Here is a 22605-nt window from a genome sequence, read left to right on the forward strand (position 1 = left end):
GGGAGAAGAAGAGGTGAAGGGATAGAGAGAAGAAGTAAAAGAGGGGTGGGTGCTGCAGGTAGACTTACAATTTGGTCTTTTGCTTCATTATTTACTGTATTTGTAACCCTTGTGCTCAGTGGGGAGGGAAACCTCGGTTTCAGGTCATTCGCATCCTGTTATAATTTATATTGCTACTGTCAAGCAATAGCTAGAATGCCTTGAATCAAGTATTAACGACATCCATGAAAGAAGAAATAAAGCATTTAATAGGTAAATATCTTCCCCTTCCACCTAAAGAATGGAGGAAGTGTTGATGGGCTGTTGATGGTGAGTTAAACTGGCATACCAGGAATTTTTATAAATGGTTTTCCCATGCTCCATTGGATCTGTGGCTGAGACTTCAGTTGTATACCAGCTGTGCGTGCAAAATCTCATAATTATTCTTACTGTATTAAGCATTTTATAGCAATTTTAGCTCTAAAATGCTATGCAATAGTTTTTATGCAAGTGTACCAGACATGTAAGCTGTTCCAATGAAAACATTTCCTTTCATTTAGACACGTGGTTTTAGGTTTCCAAACTTAGCTCTTTGCATTGATGGAAGAATCTTTAGGCCAGACGTCAGGTTTTCTGGTGGGGGGTTGGATTTTCTTGCACATACTTTATTTCTCCAGGCAGCCTCATCAAAAAAGGGGCATTTCAGTGAGTATACAATAGTGATATTAGCGAATATGCTGCTGAGTACTAGCTCCTCCACAGCCCGTCCTGTTGAGAAAGGCACTGGAGAGGAAGGTAGGGTTATCTCGGCATCCCTCTGGGGCGTAATGACAAGCAGGCAGAAGGACTTGGACTTAACCTCTCTGCAGAAGGCTGACACCTTTAACACTGCTGCACATGCTGCTGCGCCCTGCAGTGGCAAGTCTTGGGCCCGAGCCCAAAGCTGGTGTGGAGTTTGAACCCTTGGCATTCTGGCCCAGGGCCAAGTGCTATCAATGGAACCCCACTGACACCTTTAGTTATTCTTCCTAGATTAGGATAGTAATTTACTTGTCTCTTTGATTTCAAGTGTCTGGTTTTGTTTCCAGATGCCTCCCAGCTCATCTGTATTCCAGGGGTTTCAAAGGACTTTAACCTCATTGGTTCTTTCCTTTGTCAGTTCCATTTGGTGAACGCAGGAGGGATACAGAGACTACAGAGAGGCGAGGGAGGGGGCGGTGTGCGCATGATGTAGGGGGCCTGTGGGGAGGGCTTGGTGAGACTGCAGGAATAAATGAAAGGCATATTCACTTTCAAAACATCAGCTATTGTACCAGAGCAAGTCAGGGTGGAATATAAGAGGTGATGTGTGGGACAATGTAGTGAAAAGTGTCATTAGATAGATTTATGTGTAAAAGCCCTCCAAACAGCAGTAATCTCAAACTCCCCCAAATGACTGCAATATATGAAAGAGATGGAGAGACCATAGAAATTTTATCCCAATGCCCATAAGGTAACAGCACTTGGATTTTAACATGCTATGGTAGGAAAAGGCATTTATTCAGGGGTGTCGTTTCATGTTTACAAGGGCCTGTCTAGCACTGTTTATTGATTTTACTGCAATTCTTTCCCCAGGACCCTGTAGATGGATAATTGCTAGAAATGTCCATCATTAGCAGAGCAACGAGTGCAACCATCACAGTAGGAAAAAGATGCACATAGGACCCTGCAAGCAGCCTTCAAATGGGGGTAGGAGTCGCACAATAACACGTGCAGCTATAACTCCAGGCAAACACACACACAACACCCTGTGTAGCCATTGCACTGAGAAAATACGCACAGCCCCCTGTACAGCCATCACACATCAGGAAAATACACACATGACACCCCTATGCAACCATCACACCAGGCAAAAGCACAGACATAAAATGCTAAGTCAATAGGAATGAACAGCTCATAAAAGCCTACTGGAATAGATCACATCACAGCCAGGTACATCTGTTCTCAGCACTAACCATTATCGTTAGCTTGAAATGCTTAAAATCACTGTGCATCCTCAGGTCTAGGGACAGATTATTCCAAGAAGATTCTGCTAAATAGATCTGGCAATGCAGTGAAGGGGACCTCTACTACATTAAAGTGGTGCGTTTTGCATCTCAAAGGCTGTCAACTGTATTTAGAGGAACTCTGTGATTGAAGAACAATGCTCTAGGATGGAATAGCAATTTTTCCAGCCCTTCAAAGTCTGGGGGTGATTTTTACCCCAACCTGAGTTAAGTGTACAACTGAATGGGCAGCTATCAGATTGGGAGGTGACTAATAAAAGCAGAATTGGAAACAGCTTTCATCTGTGCTGCAAAGTAAGCCACTCCATCCTGTTTTAAACTGGAACTCTCAGGTGGGATATCATATCCAGAGGTCTTCGTGAGGTCAGACTTCAAGCCATCAACTGGAGATAAATAAGTAGGAACTATAGTCCTTGCTTCAGAGGGTTGTCTGCCCAACTGGGGGGAATAAAGAAACCACCCACCTCTTCTTTTGCCAGAGCCTTCTCTTTATCCTCTTGCCTTGGTCTATGATGTTATCCTAACTGTGTGACACAGGGGTTACGGCACTGCAAGGGAAGCTCTGTGTGTCCTTCTGAAGACTGGCCCAAAAAAATAGTTAGAGTTTCAAGCTTGCAGTTCCATGTTTCAATTACAGTGGCGTTATATGTTTCTACTGAGTGAGACAAGTTTCAAGCTAGCTTGTTAAGAATGATTTACACCATAATTCGAGGAAAAAACAAATGTGAGTGACTGAGATTTGAAAGGGAAGAGTAGGGGGGAAAGTGCCAGACTAAACGAATCCTAAGTAAATAGGGTGGGGTGGGGTGGTGGGTGTTTTTTGTGTGTGTGGTTTTTTTTGTTTGTTTGTTACTTTGCTTTTTTAGAAAAAAAAAAAAAGGAAAGAAAGAAAATGTATGTATTGTTGGTAATTACTTCCTCACCTGCGTGGAATGAAGCAAAAGAAAACAGAATTGCTCCGTTTGCTCCTTAACCAAATTTTTAAGAGAGGACAGGTGTTTCTCTTCATTCGCATGACATCTTACTGGGAATGAGCAGTACCAGAAATGAGAACTAAGAATTCCACTTCTTCTTCTTCTTCTTCTTTTTTTTTTTTTTTTCAAATGTGGTGGAAAGGTTTTGTTAGGGAGAGAAAAGCATTTTCCATAAAACAATGCAGTAGTGACATGAGGTAATTACATGGTGACTGGGACACACCGCATGGCATACTGGAGAAATTGCATGATACCTACGTGATAACTGTAGTAACTCTAGTTATCGCTACCATATTATCTCCTGATAACTATATAATTAGTTTGTATCACAAAAGCACCCTAAACGTATGCCTGTTCCAGCTACTCTGGTAGGAAAAAAAATAAACTTTTTTGCAAGGGGGAAAAAAAGCTAATGAAGAAAGTTGCCAAGAACAGATATTTTGTAATCTGTGCTAAATCTCTGCTGGAAAACATGAACAGTAACGAAGCTGAGAAGACAGTAAAAGAAATTCGGGGCAAGGTGCCAGACGCCCAGACGGAAGGAGAATGTGGACCAAAAGATTGCGACAATCGGGTAATTATGGTTTATGAATTTCAGCTTTAATCTGTAGTTCAGTGAGTCCTGATTAAATATCTGTTAAACACAATTAAAGTTTGTTTTTGTATTTCACCGTCTTGATCAGAATAATTAGAGACTGCGTGTTTCATGTCAAAAGTAGCAAGAGGAATTTTAGTGAATGAACATCGTTTTTAAAAGCCATTTGTAGCACCAGCTGTTGGCATTATTTTATATTTTAGTGTTATCAGCATAAAGATGGTCCTCTGGATGCTGAATAGTTTCCAGCAGGACAAGGATGTTAGGCTGTCACGATGGGCCCGTGCTGCCGAGGCTTCAGTGTTGGAGGGCTCGTATTCACAGGAGGGAGTGGACAGGGGAGATGTAGGTCAGGGAAGCAGATATTTTAGGCGAGAGAAGAAGGAAGACATTTGAGTTACATTTATCCAAACAAGGAGCTGGAAGAGGGGATTTCTCATGGTGTAGTCATTTGCATTAACACCTGAAAGTGCTGGTGAGCCTGTAGATACAGGTTGTATATACGTCGCGCCCGAGAGGAGGGCACAAGAAAGGTGTGATGAGCTATGCTGGAACTCTGTCCTGGTTGGCTCTTGGCTAAAAACCTGGATCTTTTATTCCTGGAGTTGGTAGAAGGTAGTGCTGAGAGAATTTGCCATACTAATCATTCTTTGGCTAGGGATAGCAGTATGAATTCTGTAAAAGGACAAGTTAGAATATAAGAAGGATTAACTAAAACTGGGTAAAGGAGCAAAATAAGACTCTGCAAACCAAAACTAAGACTATGATTTCCATACACATGGGCCAAAAGGGAAGCTGGGGAGTTATAAATTACTATCTCTTAAAAATTCTATGAGGGTATGTGTGCTTACTTCTATGCAGTTTACTGTGATATGAGCTTTACAGAAATAAAATACTGTCTTGCTTGCTATTTGAAATTTGAATACCTGGAAGATTTTGATCCCTGTGGTACACAGAATGATAACTGCCTCCCCCATCCTAATCCTCAGAACCTGTGAATATGTTGCCTTGCATGACAAAAGGGACTTTGCAGATGTTAGTTAAGGATCTTGAGATGGGAAAATGATCCTGGATTATGTGGGTGGTCCTAATATAATCACAACAGTCCTTATAAGAGGAAGAAGGAAGCAGTAGGGTCAGAGTCAGAGAAGATGTGATGATGAAGTGGAATCTCAGAGAAAGTGAGACAGAAGATATGGCACTGCTGCCTCTGACGATGGGGGAAGGGCCATGAGCCAAGGAATGTGGGCTGCGTCTAGAAGCTAGAGAAGACAAGAAGGGGGAGTCTCCTCTGGAGTCTCCAAAAAGAATGAAGTGCTGCACCTTTATTTAAGGACTTCTGACTTCCAGAACTGTAATCATTCCTGTTTTGTAAGCCATAAGCAGCAATAGGAAACCAATACAGAACGCATGAATCTGCTCTGTGGATTTCATCTCCACATAAAAGTTGTCCAGTTAAAAGTGCATCTGTGGATGAGAAAAACAACCAGCCTCTATGAATTTCATCTTCTAAAGCCCATTCTCCAGGCTGTCTCTGTGGTGTCACTTGGAGCTACCTGCCTATGTATTATAAATTAAAATCATGGGCAAATTCAACCCCACCCTCCAATAATACATTCCACATGAGTAGAAATATTTACAGGAAGAGAAGACTATAAAGTGAAAATAATTTCTCCAACAACAATAGAAGTTGACATTTGAGGGCGCCTGGGTGGCTCAGCTGGTTGAGCGACTGCCTTCGGCTCAGGTCATGATCCTGCAGTCCCGGGATCGAGTCCCGCATCGGGCTCCCTGCTCGGCGGGGAGTCTGCTTCGTCCTCTGACCCTATCCCCTCTCATGTGTTCTCTCTCTCTCAAATAAATAAATAAAATCTTTAAAAAAAAAAAAAAAAAGTTGACATTTGAACACTTAACCACAGGTTGAACCATTTCTCTTTGTCAATTTCCACCTCCAGAAATGGCAATTTCATGTGGTTCCACATACCCAGTGTTATCTCATTTAAACCTTCCAAAACTAAGATTAAAAATTTCTCCCAAGATTGTAAAATTAATAAATGTCAGAGTTATGTAGAGATTAGGCTACTAAAATGCTTATGTGCAACATATTCAGATAAAAATGAAATTAAATCCCAACTGGCCAAAGGTGTTTTCTCAGAGTTGAGGATGCAGACATGTCTCTCCTGTGCTATTCCACAAAGTGACAGCTTGAGTCATGAGAGGGCTGTAGGGTAAAATGAACATAACCCAAATAGACAAAGACAATGATTGAAATTTGCTACCTACCATCTTTGTATTCAAAAGAGCAAATACTACCACAGAGGAAGAGGGCATAGCAGGTGCTTTAGAACGGTATTGCTTAAAGGATTTCTAGCTTCTTTTGGTTTAAGGCTTCCACTAATAATCTCATGAAAGCTGTGAACCCTCTCCCCACAAAAGGACAGCATCTTGTCAAAAGGATTCACAGGCCCCCTCAAGCCTATTGATGGACCTCAGATTAATTACCCTTGGTTTATAATTTGTTCCAAGAAAAACACTGTGGGACTGACTGGACTGACATGATTTAAGACCAGAATTATGAGATACTTAGTTACCACATGATTTTGGACCAGTCATCAATGTACACTCAGGTCCAAACTTTTAATTAGTAAAATTAGTACTTTTGATGCTAATGTGCTAGGAAAGTACATTTTTGTTCTTAAAACATTTGAAGTGCATTTAAAGACCCATTGAAAAACACTGATATTGCTCTTGCTTGCTGTCCATTCTTTTATCATTTAGTCATTTATTTATTCATTCATTCAGCAAATATTTATTGAGCCCTTACTGTTATAGGCACTGGGAATATAATAGTGAGCAGGACTCACAAGGTCCTTTTTCCTCATGGAACATTCTAGTTAGAGGAAATAGTTAATAAATATGTAAGCATACTAACACATGCCAATGAGCGAAAAGAAGAAAACAGGAGTATAACCTAATAGAAATAGCATGTAAGGAGATGGCATATGGCTGAGACTTGAACAATGTTAGAAACCAGCCACATGAAAATCTGGAGGAAAAGCATTTCAGGTAGAGTGGAATAGCAACTATAAAAACTGAGATTAAAATGAGCTAGGCATGTGAATTATGAAAGAAAGTCACTGCATAAGGAGAAGTATATTGGAGAGGTGATCAGAAAAGGAGTCAGGATCAAGATTATACAGGCTTCATACTGAACGGTTGAGATTTTATTCTAGTTGCAATGGGCAGCCATCAGAGATTGATATGGAAGGGTCTGATTTCACATATAAAAAAATCATTGTCATTGCTGTATAGAGAAGGGAGTATAGAGGAACAAGAAGAGAAGTAAACCCAATAGTTAAGAAGATGCCCAAAGCTGAAGATAGCAAGTAGTCTCATGGCCACATAATATATTGCCTCGTAGAAGATTTGAGATGTCTCATGTTGAGCAGCCTAGAGAGCAGAAACTGATTTATTAAGTATAGCATCTCTTAATGTTTTCAGTCTATTAAAGGATTGTTTTGGCCTAACAATGTTCTTCCTGAGAGGAAGAGGAAAAAGAAATCTGAGCATAGTCTAATGATATTGGCAAATGAAGCAGTTATTTGGTGGGGAGAGGATTGTTAAGGTAACTGAGAAAGTCCCCAGCAACCAGGAATCTCAATAGATAAGGATGTTATTGAGGGTTTGGACCCATTTCACTAAGGTTCATTACAAGTCTGTTTCTTCTGTTTTCCTGAGGCGAGCTTAAGATCACAAGTCTTCCGAACTCTCTTCTGCCCCTTTTAAATATGGGTTTAGGGGCATCTGGGTGGCTCAGTCTGTTAAGCATCCGACTCTTGATTTCAGCCCAGGTCATGATCTCCGGGTCCTGAGATTATGCCCCACATCGGGCTCCATCCTCAGTGTGAAATCTGCTTGAGATTCTCTCTCATCCTCTCCCTCTGCCCCTCCCCCTGCTTGTGCTCTCTAAATAAGTAAGTAAATAAATAAATAAATAAAATCTTTAAAAAAAAAATTAGATTTAAATGTCCTCCTTCTCACTGCCATCTACCCCTGAAAGTGGTCCACAAAGAAGATCCACAGGGATTAGGGGCAAATGTAATATAACTTGAATGAACATCAGGAAAGGAAGAAATTCTGTTGTTTATAGGAGTTTCCCAGTCGAATTAGATATTTGTGCAATGTATTGGGGCTTTAGTGAGTCATCAACATTACCTAAAAGAAGTTTAGTTCAGTTATACTTTGTCAACCAATTGAAATCCGTTAATAAATGGTGAACCAAATAAATACACCCAAGAATAATGAATGACCTGTATAAAAATAGTGATGTAGTGTTAGTTTATGGACAACTTATTTTCACTAATAAGCTAGAAAATTATATAATTCATTGCTCAATGACATTCATAAATAATGCAAATTAGTAAAATATGCAACTATATATAAAAATATATCTAGAAAATCACTCAGAAGGCAAGGGGCAGGAGCCTTTTCCAACTGGCATTCCTGTGAGATCTAAGTTACAGCTTCGGGGTTAAGTGTGACGAGGTGAGAAAACTGCCCTAGAGTGAAGGGTAACCAACTGAAAGTGATATTGAATTTCATAATCAGGGTTTCTAGAATGAATAGAATGCAGATTATATTTCCAGGGAAACATGAGTATAATAGTATAGTATTATGGAATAGCCATATTCCATGGACCAAAAACAATTAGGTACTATATGTGAAAGACCTGTTGCAAATACAAGATGCACGGAGCTTATGTTAAGTGAAGCCTTAACAAATGGTTATTACTGTTGTTTGTTGTTGTTGTTATAATTAAAGCTGAATTCCTCTAATAGAATTTGCTGCCCTTTTGCCACCTCAGGTCTTTATGCTGTTTTAAACTTTTCCCTCCGTCCAGTTCCCAAACTGCCCTTTCTCTGAGGAACAGAATATAAATTATCCTATCTAAATTTTGAGAATGACTATTCCCATGTGAGAGAATATCAAAACTGAGAAGAGAATACAGAACTCTTAACAACCAGTACCATTCACGCCAGCTCATCTGCTACCTCCTAATAAAACTGGTTGTTAATCTTCCCTGATTTGTCTACATCTTTCAGGTAATAAAAGTGTCTAAACCATAATGCATTCTTCCAGAGAAGATAATCAGGTAACTTAATACCTCTCTGCTCAGCAACACAATGTCCCTTTGAATACAGTCCTGAATTGGATTGACATTTCTAGCTGACACTTTACATCAAAGGTCATTTTGCTCAGTTCACTATCTGATCTTTTTTATTGTCTTCTAGCATATTCCTAATTCTCAAAAAGATTTCTTCATCCCTGGCAGTATACTGAGAGCTCCCAATTTCATTATCTCATTGGTATATTTCATTAATTATTAAGATCTCTCTAATTGTAAGTTTCTCTTCTCAAGAAAGTGTCTGAATCCCATCACTAGAAATATTAATAAGCAGAATTTTGTGAACACCCAAAGTATGGTTAAGTTGGGCATAACCCTGAACTGCCAAGGGAACAGAGATCTCCCAAGTAGAAAAAGCTCTTTGAACTGTAATGATTTCATAAGGGTGATTCATTGCTTAGTAAATTTTCTTAAAAATGGAATGAATCAATGTGAGTAAAAGATTTGGTTTCCTTCATTTATTTATGTTGAGCCATTCCATTCATACAGGTTGGAAAACAATTCCCCAGGCAAGACCAACTAATGTTTTGTGAGTTAATATAGATGCTACATCCTGAAGGATATCGTTTATTTTCTCTTCAGTTTTGGCTGTCTCTATTTTACCCCCTAAAAAAGGAAAAGCATAAAAATATTATGATCTAATAAAATAATAGGATTTTCAAAATTTATTTACTAAAAATTAAACTGTAGTCATTAAGTGTTTAATACTATCAAGGTTGTTAAAAAAGATTGGACAGGAATTAGAAATCAAAAATATATTAGGAAATCACATCACAGAAATATGAAAAATACCCTTTCTAGAATCTAAAAGCCCCGAAGATATAGGGCTACTACTAGAACTAAGAGAGATAGGATCAAAAGAGAGATCACAAGAGAATATCCAGCTTTCAAAAGGATCTCTGAGAGCTGAGGAAGAGCTATATTTCGGATGAAACTTTCATAGTGATAGAGCATTTACCAAGGTACGAATAGTCTATAGAGTGCAAGATAGCCTATCTCCCAACAAGATTTGGTAGTAAATGCAGTTGAGACTAGGAGGGTAGGGAGGATTGAAAGAAAAAGGTCAACATAGGTTAGATGAAGAAACAGACCTGTGAGAGATACTTTGGAAATCATGAGTTCATATTACATAACTGTTCATCTTTATCCTACTTTGTAGAAACAATGCGTGAACAAATCCAGAGGTGGAGGAAAGCCCACAGGAAGGAAACAGTTACCTTCTCACTGGCATGCTTATTCTGTTCTTTAAAAAAAATTGTGTTTATATTGGATGGTGGGATGTTGTTACCTTCCATTGAGAGAGGATAAAAAAAGGAAAAGCAGAAGGAGTGGAAGGCAACAATACCTGTGTTATCTTCCAGCATATTTTTGAATGACTCTGATCTAACTTCAGTTTCAAGCTGTTTAAATCTATCTCACTGACGGGTCCAAATCTAGTGCACACATGTTTGGGACAATTAAAATCAGCAGGGTCTGTGGCTCCCTAACCCAGGCTTTATTGTATGAGGGGTAAACAGCCACTTGTAATTTAGTGAGTAAGTGCAGGTCTTTCATGATGCACATACCAGCCCCACTGAAAACCGATCAATTTCTGTGCTTGGCAGTGGCATTCATAAGGCCCCTATGGAGCATTATCCCATGCCTGAGGGTCATTACTCTTCCACAGAAGCACTGACAGTTGTGATGAATGGCGGTACCTGGGAAGAGGAGTGTTTGGATGTTTAAACAGATTACATTTTCCTTTTAGAGCAGTAGACATTAGATCACATCTTAGACTGTACCCATGTGGACAGTGAGGATGAAATCAGAGCAACTCATATGTGACCCAGTGAGATTCAGGTGTACCAATCATCATTTCTATTGGGGGAAATGGACTTGACTTTGCATCCTGTCATGATATTGTATGTGCTGCCAAGCAATGGGTGATAGCCACATACAGCTGCTGAGATGCTAGGCTGTCAACAGGCATGAGATTCCGTCCATCACTATTATCTACAACAAGACTCATTACCTGCCAGCCAGTAAACATCCCATTTACACCATCTGCAATGAATTAAAAAGTGACGAAAAGAATCAGTATCTGTTTGAGTTGCAACATGATTGTCAAGTTCATTTTCATCTCTGGAAGCCCTTCAGTTCTATGAGAGACTTTGGGGAAAAATACATGATGAAGAAACCCAGGAATAGCTGGCAGTGACAGTTGTCACTGACAATTGTCAGGTTTTTTAACCAGGCATTTACAAATACAATTAGCTTCTTAAAGTGTAAGAAAAGTCCAGGCCTTTGTCAATTCCCTTTTTTCAGTTGTTCCCTCTCTGGTTTTCTGGTATGCTAGAACTAGGACTCAGTGTTTGATACTCCTAAATTGATGCTGACTACAGTGAGAAATATTTCATAAAAATGTATATTTCAACATAAACTCTGAGGCAAAGCTGCCACTGTATCCAGAGAGGAAGTGATGATTAGTTTCTAATTTACACGTGCAGTGATTTCTTTGGCAAGTGCGAATTCCATGTCCTACAGTAAGGTTCTCTGTAACTGTTCCTACTTGAAGCAGTTATGGGGGTATTAAAAAGATGCAGAGGTCTACTGGAACTTGAGGCTATGTAATTCATATGTAAGCAAACTAGCTGTCTGTCCAGGTTACATGTGTGGGTGGTCAGGTGGTGGGAACTGTAGAGCAAAAGATCAAATAGAGGTGTCACACACAAACCACGTGAGAAATAGCAGAAAGATTTGACATTTATTCATATGCATCACCTTTTATTAGCAGAATCTCTTGGTTTTTTTCAAATCTTCCTTTTACTTCATCAGCTATTCCAACAGCAAGGAAATGACTTTCATTCTTACCTTAAGGTTGGGGGTTTCTCAGTGCTGCTCAAGGAACTGCTCTGAGCAAAGAGACCCAATTCTGAAATGAGGGTATTGAAGATAAGCCCTTCTGAAAATAGCCTTGGTTATGCAGTAGGATTTCACTCCCAGAAATCCATCTCTTCCTCCCACAAATTGCCCTTGTGGTAGTAATATAGGAAGGAGATTATATATTACCTCATCTCCTTACAGAGAAAAGGACAAGTGCTATGGGAAAGCTTTGTTTCTTTTAATCATTCCAGGCATCCCCTGCCTTCAGTATTTCACTGAAGAGGTCTTCGGTTGCCCCTAGAAAGACACTCTAGTGAGAGAGAAAGAAACAGAGTAATGAAAATGATGACCTCATCTGGAAAGGCTTTCTAACCCAAAGGGATAAGCTAGCTGTGACCCCCATCCTCAAATCTGTGAAACAGACAAGGATAGAATGGTAGCATGAACTGTATGGTGACTAACATAACATAATAAAAAAAAAGAAAGGTAGTATGAAGCTATGACTACCTCCTCAAAATTGTGCTTGGTAACTGTTCAGTCTGATACTACAGTTTAGCAGGAGACGTCTTTTTCTCACAAGCTCATCTTTATGTTTTTATGAAGGGGCGAAGACACAGACCTCTATGTAGAAGATCTTTAAGGCTACTGACTTTGTGCTAGAAATAAGGAAGAGAAATGTCACATTGTGGGAATAAGGAAGCTACTTTGCAGAACCTAGGAAGGGAGTGAATAAGTTTCATTCTCCCTTCCTCTTCTCATCTACCCATTCTTGAACTTGTACACTGTATTAATTCCATTAGGGCAAAGTTAATTGCTGATGGAGTCTGCTTCTCTTGAAATAAAATCTTTTTACACTTGAGTCATTTCAGTCCCGAACAGCACATTTTCAAACTGTAAGTAGAAGGAATGTACCAGATAAGTTATACCGTGAATTTATGGTGTTCGTTTTAAAAATAAATTTGACCAGCCTAATAGTAAGGTTGGGTTAGGAAAGCTAGAATCCATTTCTAATAGTGTCAGAAAAAGGAAGCCCAGTATATTTGCAGTAAATGTACACATAATCAAACACAAAATTCTGTTTTCACTGATCTGCCAAAGATCAAAGAAGTACTTTAAGAAGGATGGTGAGAAGAGGTTACATGTTTGGGGAAAGTAAAGTTAAATTATGCTTTAATCTGCTATGTTTTTCCTACAAAATAGCTTAATGTACATGCCAGAAATTAATAAAACTTGAGCTACTGTGCTCATAAAGTGTTGACTAACACTTTGCATACCACATCATACATCTATATAGAATACAACATGGTGGAGCTCTTAAAGTCTTTTATGTGTCACTAATATCCAGTTGTTTTAGTAGTCCTATGGTAAAGTCTGGAACTGGATTGCTTCTCAAGTCTAAATGCCCAATTGAACATGAGGCATTATTCCCAGTTGTTTTATTGGCAAGATACCATATAACCATGAAATAATTTGGAGAGAAGAAGGTAAATTTTTGAAGCTACCTTGAGAACACATCTTTAAGTGACCCAATATCAGTAGTCCAACTTGGGCTTATTTTCTGTGTTTATATTAAACAGTGTTATTGAAAACAGTAATTCTGACAAAAATCTAATACAAAGTAATACGTACCATGTTCACATGTATCAAACTTCTCAGCTTCTGCCTTGAGAGCAAATAGAGAGAGACCATATTGGAATACCTGACCTTTGTGCCTAGCTTTATCTTACTCTACCAAACACAAGAAGATTATATGTGAGAGTGTGTGTATGTGTGTGTGTGTGTGTACACATACACATGTATGTGTTTTAAAACAACTACAAACATGGATCAAATTGTCTGGTAGGGCAGCCAGTGGCCAGATCTGCAGCAAAGACCTTTTTGTGGGAGCTCCTAAAGCTCATAACCATGGAGTGAACCATAATTATATTGTTTAGAAATCCATGTCAGATAAAAAGCTCTTTTGACTTTAACCATTTCCTCCATTAATTTGGAGCTGTTTGGAAACTGGCCATAGGAATATTTACTTGAGTCTCTGTAACTTTTCTATTATTTCAATGGTTCTAATGTAGAATTGATTAGTGAATGACTAAAAGAAATAAAAAACCAGGAGAAGTCAAGTAAAACTTTAAAAAGGTACCACTGTCCTTGACTTCATGATCTTTTTGGATTAGATTTGCTAACCCTTGATGTCCATTCCCCAGAGAACTTTAGCTACAGACAAAATAATAAGGAGATAAGATTAAGTTGTAATAGTAAATAGATACCCAGGTATCTAGAATGCCCATGTTTTTAGCTGCAGATGAGTTTCTATTTATTTATAGAATTAAAAGTGTTCTAAAACAATAAAAGTTCTGTGAGCTGTATTTCCTTGAAGACCATATTAAAAAGTTTACAAAAACATCTGGGCACAATCAGGGTTTGTCTAGTCACATTGTTACGTCTACTTACATACTTTCTGACTTCAAAAGTAATGTCATTATAGGCTGGAAGAATATTTTACATTGAATACCATGGGATGAGTGGCAACTTTGCTTAGAATAATTTGTAGGAATAAAATCCAAAATATTATCTCTGGTTTCCATAGAAGAGCATTTTTTTTTCTTAATAGCCCACTTTTGATCTAACACTCTTTACTTGGTTGTTTGTATACACCCCTATCTTCATTTCTCTGTCAAATGTTATCTATCCTTCAGACCCATCTCAAATGCCACTCCTTTTATGAAGCCTTTCTACCTATTTCTCTTCACCTCTCTCTTTAGCAAAAGTCATTCTTCCTACAAATGACCCCCAACAAAATTTTGGTGAAATTTTCTCTTATGAAACTTAATACTTAATTTGTATCATCATCTGTAATTTGTCTCATCCCTCTGCGAAATATGATTCCTCAAGTGAAGTAACTTTACTTGGCATAAAGTCTTTTTTTTATTATGTTAATCACCATACATTACATCATTAGTTTTTGATGTAGTGGTCCATGATTCATTGTTTGTTTGTGTATAACACCCAGTGCTCCATTCAGTATGTGCCCTCTTTAATACCTATCACCAGGCTAACCCATCCCTCCACCCCCCTCCCCTCTAGAACCCTCAGTTTGTTGGTATAAAGTCTTAGAGGGGATCCTCAATAAATATTATAACTCAAATTGAATTTTTCTTGAGAATTTCCATACTACTTATAAGACAGACTTGATAAACAAAAACATCTAATTCAAAATTAGACAATAAAAATAATTTTTAATCCTTATGAGTCTACAAGCTCCCTTTGTTTCAGATGTTCAGGCATCTTTTACCCCAGACCCTCTTTTAAAAAATCATCTTAAGACTCTGTATGTCCAAAAGATAACTCATAATTTATGACTCTTAAAAAGGATAACAAATACACAAACTGGAAGAAAATTAAGAGATTAAGAATGGGATCAGAAAATAAGAAATTATAATTTTCTTCCTAAAGGATGAATGAAAATCCTTAAAGACAACAAGAAAGAAAGAAAAAGAAAGAAAGAAAGAAAGAAAGAAAAACTAGAAAGCTGAAACAACATACTTGTTATCTTCAAGGCTTCCTTCATAAATGAAAAGGAAGTAGAGTTGAATGGCAGACTTGTCTGGTATCATGCGTACACAAAGCTATAGAAAAATTGACTTGCAATTTGATTTCAATCCATTTACAGTGAATGTGAATCAGTTTGATAAATGTATATGTTCTATGCAAGTCATCAACCAAACCATGAAATAGTGATGTAAATACAACTAACCACTGAACCAAAATGTACCCAGGAAATATTTTAATTGCATAAGAAAAATAAGATTGAATGTGATAAGTGAGGGAAAAATAATTAAAGAAGATATAGTTATATAGAAGTAGAAAGAATATTTTATGGAGGGAAAATTGAGGAAGCACAGTGATAAAAGCAAAATAGTAGAAATGGAGAGGTTGGGGTCCGTCACTGAAACAAGAAAAATGTCAGGTTTGAGGTGCACTGCTTAACTTACAGGTTCACCAAAGTCTAATATCAGCATCAGTGAAAAATAAAATAAAAATTAAAAATAATCAACTTGTAACTCATTATGGAATCAACCCTGCCCACAGCTTTCTAGGAAAGAATATTCTTAGTATGATGATTAGAGAAATGAAAAAAAAGAGAAGGCTCAAAGGAGGACAGCAGTAAATTGTTTATGTCCTAAATCGGGCATCATTAGCACTTTTATAGTTTGGTGGAAATTGCTGTGTGAAAGCCAAATTTATGTTTACAAAAAGAAAATGATGCTGGATTGTACTGCATGGATTTAAGATATGAGGAGCCATCGTGGTACTAGTAATACTACCATGGTGAAAAAACTCAGCAGTGAGGAAATACATTGAACATTCAACAGGATTTTGCCATTAATTTGGTAATATTCTAGTAAAGTAGGTAGAAATATAGGACTGATAGAAGAATTGTTGTATATAATTGTCCCACTCTACTAGGTCATACACTACAAAATTAACACTAAATCTATCTTAAAGAAAGTATTTAACACACTAACACACAACGTGGCCTGCTTAAGAAAAGATATTATTTGTAGTTACAAGGACTGGTGAACAAGACTATCTAAAATGAACACAAAATTCTCTTTGGTTGGATAGATATTTAGTGAAAATTCTTAAAGGGATTTTGTTTCTTCAAATAAGAGGAACATCTGCCATTATATAGACTAGCTATAGAATCGTCATCCGTTGTGTTTTCTCAGTAGCCAAAAGTCAGAAATAAATATAATAATGCCTTGGTATATTAAGCAGCTTTCATATGCTTATTTATTTCTTTGGGTACTTTTTCCTTTAACTGCTGTGAAGAAGTGCTCTTCTTATCCATGACTGATTTTCTTCAAAGTAGGTTTCAGGTCTTAATAATTATGAAGAAATGAGATTCCTGCAAACATTTTCTGTGCTTCTTTTGCTTTATATTATTGTTAAAAAATCATCCATCCATGTTTTTAAAACTTGGTTTCCTCTTGGTGCACTTGTAGATGAACTGAATTTTGAAACTAACTGATCTCCTGGACCTCTCTAGTTCCTTAGATATCAGTTGCATGAGAAAAGTGAGATGATATAAGAGATCAGTACTGCAAGTAGACTTCCCACCAAGTTTTCATCGTACCTGAATAAAGGATGAACAGAAGCTACAGCCATTGGATTCCTGCACAGTGCTTTGTGCAAAATAAGCATGAATTTTCCTTTTGCCTCTCACCCGCAAACAAGCAGGAATCCACAATATAATCAACAGTAGTTCTGATTCCATGGCAATAAGCCCAAAATCTGAGTGAGGCATAGAATATGCACATACACATGTATCCCTTCCAGGTAACCACATGGTTTTTGATCAGGACTGATCTGCGTATAAATTTAAACCTGCTGTAAAGGCACCTTATTCACTGGTTTCATGTAAATGCATAAGTGCTATTTGAGAAAAAAGAAGATCTCTAAGTACCCTAAGAAAAACTACTTGATTATAAATTGTCCTGAGATGGCACATCTATCATTGATGAAAGCACTAATATGTCTTTGGCATAAGAATTACAAACAATAGGGACGCCTGGGTGGCTCATTTGGTTAAGCGTCTGCCTTTGGCTCAGGTCATGATCCCAGAGTCCTGGGATCAGTCCCACATCAGGTTCTCTGCTCAGCAGGGAGCCTGCTTCTGCCTGCTTCTCCCTTTGCCTGCAACTCCCCCCTGCTTGTGCTCACACTCTCTCTCTCTGTCAAATAAATAAATAAATAATCTTAAAAAAAATTACAAACAATAGAAAATAGTATAAAAAATGAAAATGCACCCTTTAAATAATGTTGCAATAAGGTTTAAACCATTTTCCATTTAATGGTGGAACTTTTATATCTCGTTACTGTAAGCCTTAAGCATCATCTTCTTGTAAACCTTACATATAGTATAGGCACTTAATAAATACTTGTTTAATAAAGAATTAGGTAATTTGATGAAAGTTGTAAGCTGTTACATAACATTAGGGAAAAGGAGGCATTACCCCTAAATCTGACCTACATGTCTGTAGTTTACACACACACACACACACACACACGTGTCCCATCACTGCCCAAAGCATCTTCCACTCCAGCCATCCATTTATCCATTTTCTTTCCCAGTTACTGTGCATGTAACTTTCCTTTCCTTAGGCCCTAGCACTAGGATCATTTTAAAAGTCTCTTCTCTTGCCCCTCACTTCCCATTCAGTCCATCACTAAATTCTGCCAGTTGTCCCTCAACAATATCTCTTCAATTGGCCTCTTTCTTTTCATTTCCAGTACATCCCAGTGGGCCTTGGAAAAGGTAGCCCTTATCTCCTTTCTGAATTTAGAAATAGGCCACCCTTACTTAAGGATATTTTCATAAAATCTTTAAGCATCTAAAGTAATTGTTCCCACCATCATTTTCCTCATCTCATTTCTTGACCTAATAATCATTCTACCTATAAATTAAAATCCAAATTCCTCATCTGGCTCTAAAGTTCCTTTATTACGAGTTATTCTCCTTGGCCTCTTTTTCTTCCCAACCTCCAAGGTCCTCATCAACTTCTGCTTCCTCTAAAGTAGAATGAACAAGGGCTTCACTTGGACATCTTGGCAATCTTTGTGAGCCAGATGAGTCAGTCCCACTTATAGCTCCACGCACCTGCAGTGACGCTTTTGTTCCTCATTACCATGCTTTAGCCAAGTTGGGGGACTCACCCTTTCCCACTTCCCTGTCCTTGTTTATGCTTTCTCTCCACTATATGATGCTCTTCTCTCTCACTTCAGAAAACGTATATCCACCACTCCCACATTTTTTTATCCTATTGATTACCCTAAAGACTTAATATATTCTGTGCGCACTCACTTTTGTGTTGCTCTGGAAGTGTTAAGCGGTTTTGCCTGTATAGATTATGTTATTTCCTCATTCCCAGCAAGATTATAAGCCTCTTAAGGGAGTAGAAAGCATTTTCTTAGATATGATACAGAACTCTACATAAAAAAAACTTCTTCAGTAAATGTTCGCTACTGACTTCTTAATGAAATATGTGACCATTAGATCTCAATGAAACATTTGGATTCTTCAGTTGTGATTAAAAATAGTTGTATGTTGCAGTATATCCATAACCTATTGGTCCAGACCAGGAGCTTAAGAACATTTGAGGAACAGGACTCTTAGGCAGGGTGTTGAGTTGGAAGGCCTTGAATGTGAAGGCCTCTGTGAAGAATGTCAAAGGTCCTATGTTTCCTGGACAAGCAATAGTTCTCAGAGGCAGTGGGGCAGGTTCACTACTTGGTAGAGGAAGCTTGGCAAACGTTGTGATCCTATTCAAATGCGTTTCTCCTTAAATAGCACATCTGAGGAGCATCCCCACCCAAGCTGCTCTCTGAAGATGTAAGTGGGCAACAAAGCACTAGTGTGACTCAGTCAGCTGCCAGAGAATGACTGGCTCCCAAAACAGCCACACCCACCACTTTACACTGAGCGAAATGGACTAGTTTTCTCTCAGAGTGCCAGCCCAATGCTTGAAATTTATCAATGAATCAGGAAAGGAGAGAGACCATCAATATTACGGATCTCAAACATTCTTCCTTAGAAAATTTTAACAGACTCCCTGGAGGTCCCATGGGGACAACTGCTATGTACGGAAATCTCCTTCTGACTCTATTTTAGCCCGCCTAATAAAAGCTGATGGCAGTGCATAGGTTGCTTCAGGGAACATAGTTTTAGGGTTAAAGAAGAACTAGAATTAAATTTTATATCTTGCTCCCAAAGAAAAACTGTCTTTCTGAGAGTATATGGAAAGGCCTTTTTGACCATGAGTTAAAGAACCATTTTAGGAAGATGGTTCAGATCTAAGATTTGAAGAGACCATTACCTTAACTAGAGGCTTGGATTATTCTTAAGTAATGACAAAGACCACCTTCCTCCAACCTGATGAAGAAAAGCAGACTATTGAGAAACCCTTGGTGTCCATGCTATGGATTATCAGTGATGATAACACTTTATACCATATCTAACCTCTACTTCACTGGAAGGTAGGTATTACTGTCCCCAACTTATAGATAAAATCAAGGCTTAATGTGGTCAAGTGGCTTCCACACAGTATACAAGTATGCAAGTGTCTTTGATAAATACCCTCATCTCTCTGGTGCCACTGCCGGTGCTCTGAATCCCCACACTGCTGCCTTCCAGCTAACAGCACAATGAACATGAAAGCATTTTACAAGCTATAAAGTGGCAGACAAATTGTAGTTTATGTAGGAGACTAAAAGTCCTGAGGACAATTTCCAAATTACCCTGAAAAGAGCTTTATAAGTGGCTTCTATTCTGAATACTTTAAAGATACTAGCAGCCCTTTTTGGTTATATACAGAAGGCCATAAGTTGTTCTTCTGTGGCATCCAGACCATCTAGTAACAACAGAATTCCTATTCCTTTTTTACTAATCTAGCCAGGAGTATAAATATCCAAAGTAGGTTTTCCCTCCTTCATATCCAGTGACACTTATGGATAATGCCATCCCAAGGAGAAAGAACAGGTATGAGCAGAATTCTTGTATTTTAATATATGCATCAAAGTCATGAGTCATTTCATTTTAGTTTTCTGATAGGATTTCTTCATTATAGCCACATGAAATAGGTAGTCATTCTTCTAAATTTATGGTTGGATAAAATTAGCTTCTAGAGATACTATCTCCCATGTTCTAGATACTAAGTATACAGATTGAATGAATGAGTCACAGAATTTTTAACATAGCTGAAAGATACCCTATACATTTGAAAATCTAGTTTTTAAGAGCACATCATGTTATGGACTCTGAGAAACAAACTGAGGGTTCTAGAGGGGAGGGGGGTGGGAGATGGTGATGGGTATTAAAGAGGGCACGTACTGAATGGAGCACTGGGTGTTATATGCAATCATGGAACACTACATCAAAAACTAATGATGTAATGTATGGTGATTAACATAACATAATAATTTAAAAAAAAGCACATCATGTAATTTTATTGGCCTTAGGTAATGTGCCTTTTTTATAAAGTAGATTTCTTCCCCAAAAAATCATTGTTTTTTTTTTTTATTGATTTGCTTTCATTATTTCAAAAATGGCTCTTTGTCAATGCTCAGAATATTAGCAAGAAGATAATATGTGAACAAACACTTAAAATGATATAAGTAAACTATTATTTCAAAAATTCTTTAATGAGATGAAACTTAAATGCTCCTGTTTTGAACTTTATTTATCTCTATGACCAAACTCAATAAGCCTAACCATGGCTAGTCTTTCCTCAGTGATGGTAGAAGATTGTGTCATACACTATCTGTGAGAGCGGAAACCTGGACCTTCTTTTTCACTGCCTTGCCTGGTGCCAGACATAGCAGGTGCTCAATAAATAGTTGCTGAATTAATGAATGAATGAATCACTTCTAATTTGTTTGTCGTTTAGTTTTGTAAGGTTTCCTAGAGTGAGAAGGGAAGTGTTTAAATTAACAATATTTATCTATTTTCTGAGACTTCTCATGCTTGCTCTCAAAGGTAAATTTTGAATGAAAATCTTTAAAGAAAAAGACTTCAAAAGACTTTTGAGTTAAGCTATTATAAAAAGAGAACTCTTTCCTTTCTTAGAAAATAGTTGTTACTTTCAATTTCTGTTTTTATGACCATTGAAACCTTACCTTTTTTCTTGGTCTTAAAAGTGTAAACTGTATGATTATAAATATACGCTGATGTTGTTAAAAAGCTTGGGAAATATAAATCTTTGGGTGTAGACAGCTATAGTCCTTGGCTTATTCTGGAAACAGCCCATTTTCTAATAGAATTTATATCCACCTAAAGGTTTTATAGTGAATTCACTACTTGTTGTTTAGAAAATGAAGTGCCAAGAAAGTAGGCAACTTGGTCCATTATCATAGATAGTCAAGAGATGATATGTGATGCTGACCTCACCGATCCAATTCTTCCCCTTGTTCCTCTGTTCAAAAATCTCCTCTGTACCATTTATTTAAGATAGGAAAAGCCAATAGGACTCAGAAATTATTGATTACTTATGTTTTTCTGGGTATTGTATGTGTGAGATTTTTTGGTTTCAGTCATTGTTATCAGTTGTGATTCATGGTTTCAGTATTGATATCTCTGCCTTTCACTTAACCCTCCCCCATCCTTTTTTTTGCATTGTAGTACTCCCAGGAGCAAATCCTGTCTGTGAATGTGCCAGGAACGATGCAATAAGTTATCTGTCTATTGAATAAAGCTATTGAGGAATCAGTATTTATACATTTGGAAGGGAATTTGGCTGTGTTATTCTGAGTGGGTCTAATTCACCTGAACCCTGCCTGTGTACCTCACTGCCAAAGGAGAAAAACCAAGTAGGCGGAACACATGTATCTTTTGTGTACCAGTCTGCTAGACCTCAAACAAGATTACTGTTGACAGGGAAAAACAAATTTCCTTTTCATTCCACAGGATAACTTAGCTGCTTTCAGATGCAAAAGCCCTTCCCCCCCAACCTCCATTCTCCCTCCGGAACCCCCTCCCCTTTAATTCCTGTCTGGAATGGATTCCTCCCAAATGAGGATAATCCTGCCTTAGCTGTTTACTCACTTGGTTACCTTCCTGGGCTCTGCACCGTCCACAACAGGCTTTGCTGCTTGTGTTTATTCCTGCCAGAATGCACTTAAGAGTTTTTATTATTGTTTTGGTTGAGGTGGCACTTTAGCTTTAAGCCCTTATATTTATGATTTATAACTTTCTGTCAAAATTGCATGTTGGGCTAGAATTTCCCCAGCATATTCTCTGTTTAGACACAAATGTTTCATAAAATTTGAAGAAAATGTTGGGCATGGCAGCCCAATATTCAAGAATTCATTTCACTCACCTGCCTTCGGAAGTAGCTGATGGACCTCAACGCATTATGTAGTGAACATATCTGGACACTCGGTAATAAGCCATAGACACATACCTAACCTTAG

The 22605-nt window shown here is 38.0% G+C and overlaps 1 protein-coding gene across 29 annotated transcripts in view; it reads left to right on the forward strand.

Annotated features, from left to right (window-relative positions):
- ZBTB20 (zinc finger and BTB domain containing 20) overlaps positions 1–22605 on the forward strand; it is a 764927-nt gene that overhangs the window by 521412 nt on the left and 220910 nt on the right. The window contains exon 1 of one of the 29 annotated variants that reach the window (XM_081796699.1): positions 50–3572. The exons of 27 other annotated variants lie outside the window; for them this stretch is intronic. The gene's annotated coding sequence lies outside the window, so the exon portion shown is untranslated. Of the gene's footprint in view, positions 1–49; positions 3573–22605 lie in introns of those variants that run through there. One more of the 29 variants, XM_081796616.1, reaches the window with a different exon arrangement.

Source organism: Leptonychotes weddellii, chromosome 1 (genome assembly GCF_054177405.1).
Source record: "Leptonychotes weddellii isolate Sample4059 chromosome 1, ASM5417740v2, whole genome shotgun sequence".
NCBI lineage: Eukaryota > Metazoa > Chordata > Mammalia > Carnivora > Phocidae > Leptonychotes > Leptonychotes weddellii.